Source organism: Marmota marmota, unplaced genomic scaffold, assembly GCF_001458135.2.
Source record: "Marmota marmota marmota unplaced genomic scaffold, marMar, whole genome shotgun sequence".
Classification (NCBI taxonomy): domain Eukaryota; kingdom Metazoa; phylum Chordata; class Mammalia; order Rodentia; family Sciuridae; genus Marmota; species Marmota marmota.
Window position 1 is genome coordinate 23,067,338 of NW_025999977.1, and position 4,912 is coordinate 23,072,249.

A 4,912-nucleotide genomic window follows, 5' to 3' on the forward strand; every position below is an offset into this window, starting at 1 on the left:
TTATTTATTTATTTTTGTGGTGCTGGGAATTGAACCCAGTGCCTCACGCATGCTAGGCAAGCTCTCTACCACTGAGCCATACCCCCCACACACCTTTTTAAGATAGTGATTATTATTCTTTAGGCCAAGGGGGAAGGGGCCAGTAGAGTTAGGAGACATCATAGCGGATATGATGCTTGGGCAAGGTATGAGCAGATGTCCAGCGGGCAATAGAAAAGGAAGAGGGAGAATCACAAAGACAAGGAAGCAGGAAAGAGCACAGCACATTCAGGTACCTGGGACCACTTCAGAGCAGCCTGGGTGACAGGGTAAGGAGGTGCTTTTCAGCAAAACCAGAACAAAGAGAGATCAGGGTGAAAGATGATGGGTTCAGTTTTGGATGTGATGTTTTAGGGCCCCCAGGTGGAGTTGCCAGTAGTATTTTTCAGGACTCTCTGCAGTCTTGTGCAAGAGAGGGCCTGCCATAGGCTTCCTTAAGAGGACATTGCTGGCAACTTATGGAACCAGCCAGGTGCCTGTCAACAGATGAATGAATTAAGAAATGTGGTACATATACACAATGGAATTTTACTCAGCCGTAAAAAAGAATGAAATTATGGCATTTACTGGTAAATGGATGGAACTGGAAAACATCATGCTAAGTGAAATAAGCCAGACTCAGAAAGTCAAGGGTCAAATGTTTTCTCTCAGATGTGGAAACTAGAGCAAAGTAAAGACAAAGAAGGGGGGATCCCACAAAAAATAGAAGGAAGACAGTGGAATAGAGGAAGGATATTGAGGGTGAGGGAGGGTGGCTGGGAAAAGGGAGGTAATACAAAATGAAATTGTCAAAATTACACTGTGAGCATACCAGTGTGGATTCCACCTTTGTGTGTAACTATAAATCACTAATTAATAATACATATATAAATAAATAAATAGGTGGAAAACCAGTAGAGGAGAGGAAAGGGAATAGAAAGAGGGAGAGAGGGTGAGGGGGAAAGAGGAAGTACAGGGAATCTAAATGGAGCAAATTGTATGTCATGCGTGTATGACTGTCAAAATGAATCCCACTGGTATGTATAACTATAAGGCATTAATAAAAAACAGTAAAAAAAAAAAAAGAATAAAAGAAAAAAAGGACACTAGTCTGGACTTCCTGCAGACATGCCCCTCCAAACAGGGCCAACGACATTTCCCCACCCAGAGCACACATCCCTTTCTAGACTACTTCAGTTTCCTAGGGTCACGGAAGCTTTTGCTCAAATGGCTCAGAACCTCTGGGTGTGGTGGCATATACCTGTAATCCCAGCGGATGGGGAGGTTGAGACAGGAGGATCACGAGTTCAAAGCCAGCCTCAGCAACAGTGAGGCGCTAAGTGACTCAGTGAGACCCTGTCTCTAAATAAAATACCAAGTAGGGCTGGGAATGTAGCTCAAGGGTTGAGTGCCTTCAACTTTAATATTGACATGTTGCTATTCATTTATTTGTTCATCAAAAACAAAAATAAACAAAAAAACTGAGATGTGAGTTTAGAGTGACCAAGACCTGGGTTGCCTAAGATTGAAGAGCTTCCTGATATGCTAGACTTTCANTACCAAAAAAAAAAAAAAAAAAAAAGGCCCAGAACCTGCTTCCAGGGCCTGTATATGCTTTTTCATCAGTCTACTCTCCAAGGGATGTGTACCCAGAAGTGCAGTCTCTCTCGGGAGTGGCCCTGCAGTTGATATTGATGATGGAGGTGGTAATGATTATATCTTTGTTCCTTGGTGTTTTTTCACTCTGCCTCAGACGTCTCTTTCCTCTCACCTCAACCCAAACGCCTATGTGTTCTGGTCTGTTTGTGTCTACCAAAAGTTCAGGTGTAGAAATTTATCATCCAAATTCATATGTTACTTGTATTGGAACAGGGGCCTTTGGTGGTAATCAGAATTGGATCAGATCATGAAGGTGGAGCCCCATGATGGCATTAGTGGCATTATAAGAGAAAGAGACCTGAGCTAGCAGCTTACTATGTCTCACCATGTGATGCCCTCTGCCATGTCATGATGCAGCAAGAATGCCCTCACCAGATGCCAAGCAGATGCCAGAGCTATGTTCTTGGACTTTCCAGACTCCAGAACTTTGAGCAAAAGAAGCTTCTATTCCTTATAAATTACTTAAGTCTTAGGTATCTGTTATATGAACAGAAAATAGACTAAGACACAGGAAGCCTTCCCCTTGCCCATTAAGTTGCCCTCCATGCGCTTCCATGGTCTCCTGTTCTCACTTTACCACAGTGCATTTATAGCATACAGTAGACTATCCGTATTTCCTGGATGTGTGGTCATGGTTTCTAGTATCAACAAACACCCTGATTTGTCTGGAACTGTCTGGCTTTAGCACTGAAAGTCTAGCATATCAGGAAGCTCTTCAATCTTAGGCAACCCAGGTCTTGGTCACTCTAAACTCACATCTCAGTTTTTTTGTTTATTTTTGTTTTTGATGAACAAATAAATGAATAGCAACATGTCAATATTAAAGTTGAAGGCACTCAACTTTTCTTAGGTATATGTGAGCACAAGCCCCTTCAAGAGGTCTGGAGGATTCCGTTCTTTTCCTACACTCTTCAACCTTCATCGATCCAACAAAACATTACATGGCTGGATTCCTGCCCCAGCTCTGTTTTCCCTGCAATCCTGAAGGCCTGGAATCTGGTTTCTTCATCAGTGTTCCTTATCTGTACTACAGAAGAACAAAATGATTTCAGTTCCATTTTCTCAATCCTCTCAAGGTTGGTACATAGCTAGTACCCTTTCTAGACACACAGAACAAAAGCTAATATCACTACAAATGACTGATGCCATTTAGGACTTCATTCTTTCACCTACTGAGAAATCCATAGGCTGTAAGATCAAGAATGTTAACTGGCTCAGTGGTAGTGTGCTCACCTAGAACCAGCAAGGTGATGGGTTTGGTCCTCAGCACCACATAAAAAAAAAAAATTAATTAAAAAAAAAAAAGAGTGCTACTATGATTGTCCCTCTGCCTTTGTTCATTAGCATAGCTGACTGGAGGAGGGAAGCTCTGGGGAGGAAGTGTCAGAGGATAGCACTTGTGTTATCTCTATTCTGCAAATGAGGAAGAGGTCTAGAGAGGAAGTGCATTCTCATTTACCAAGATGGGCAAAGGTAGAGAATTGTAAGATCTCATCATTTGTGTGTGCGTATGGGGTGAAGAGAAAGATACTTCCAGGCCTTCATGTGGCGGTCAACACCAACTTTACTTCTTAGCTGGCAATTGCCAAAGTCAGGCAGCACTGTATGTCATGCTGTGGAAGACAAATGCTCTATAAATAAATTGATTTGGAATACTCTCAAATACGCATAAACCACAATGGCTTTAATGTAACTCTTGACTTTTCTCTCATTTTCTTTCTCTTCTTGAGAGGTCAGCAAGAAAGATTTTGTAAGAGAGTCTTATCAAAATTCAATCTAAGAAACCTACAAGAATTTTTTCTGTATCCCTCTTTAAAAAACCACATTTTATTTCAAAATATTTGCTGAAAGCTCCTGGATACAAAATATACCTCTTTGAGCACCTACCTGTATATTAAACTTAAACTCACACTTGTTATATGTTATGCATTAATTCTTTAAAAATTCATTTTCCAGAGATGATTATTCATTTTGTCATTCAATTTCCCATCATTACAATTTTCATATGTAAAATCTCTGCATGCTAATAGGGTACTGTGTAAAGAGATTATTTTTAGTGACTCAGCTGAAAAGATCATTGATGGATCTTCCAGCTGAGTATATGAAGAGGAAACAGGGACAAATGTCTGAGGCATACCTTGGAAAGACTTGGAAGCTACCAGAAGAGAGTTATAGAATGGTGACCTCAGATTTTGAAGCAGAGGAATCCACTTTTAAGGAAAATTCTGCCTTAATGACATTTATTTCATCTGTAGGACAAAGTTAATTAAATCTCCTTCCCACCCACTAGCATTACATCACTACATTATCAAGGACAATAGAAACACAAGGTTCTGATTTTTCATTGAACGGGTCATTCATCTGAAAGGGTCACAGGGTTGCCAATGCTAATTAGAAGAGCACTTAATGCCTGGTTTGCACAGTTAAAAGAAGACCGATCTCTAACTAGTAAAGAAATTAATACCCTCCTCCTCCTCCTCCCCTCCTCATGTTTTTATTTTTTGATTCTGGGGCTACTTTGCCTTATTTTTAAAAATTTTCAGACAGGGTTCTAAGTTGCCAAGGGTTTCACTAGTTGGGATCCTCCTGATAGCCTCCTGAGTCCCTGGGATTACAGGAGTGCCCAACCCCGACTGGCTAATACTTTCCATTTTTTTTTTTTAGTTGTTGATACCATTATTTTATTTATTCATTTTTTTAAATGGGAATCGAACCCAGTGCCTCACATGCTAGGCAAGCACTCAACCACTGAGCCACAACCCCAGCCCAAGAAAATACTTTTGATGGTGTGAGAAAACGCCCAGTTTGGCTAAAAGTGGTTAAATGCCACTGATGTTTTCCAAGTAGGTACAGATTTCTGTTAGTGAAAATCAAATGGTCTTGCTGGACAGGAAATATTCGTTTAAGGCCACCTTCTGGGTAGGTTAGATGTTTAACTCAGCTTACTAAAAATGCTGCTCACTAGGTTTCAAGGGTCCACATAACGATGCTTTTTACGGGGAGGCCTTGATATGGCTTAATATGATTTTTTTTTTTCTGGGCTCAGATTCTACCATCAACCTTCTTAAATAACTGCATTTTGAACATTAATCCCCAGTTCCTCTTTAACTTCTCAGCATCTGCTCCACCGGCTGTCTACTTTGGGCTCCCAGAATCCAGAGGCCATTTGGAAAAACCAATCCCACAGCATCTTGGGACATGGGTTTTGAGTGACTCCCCCCCCCCCCCCCCCCCC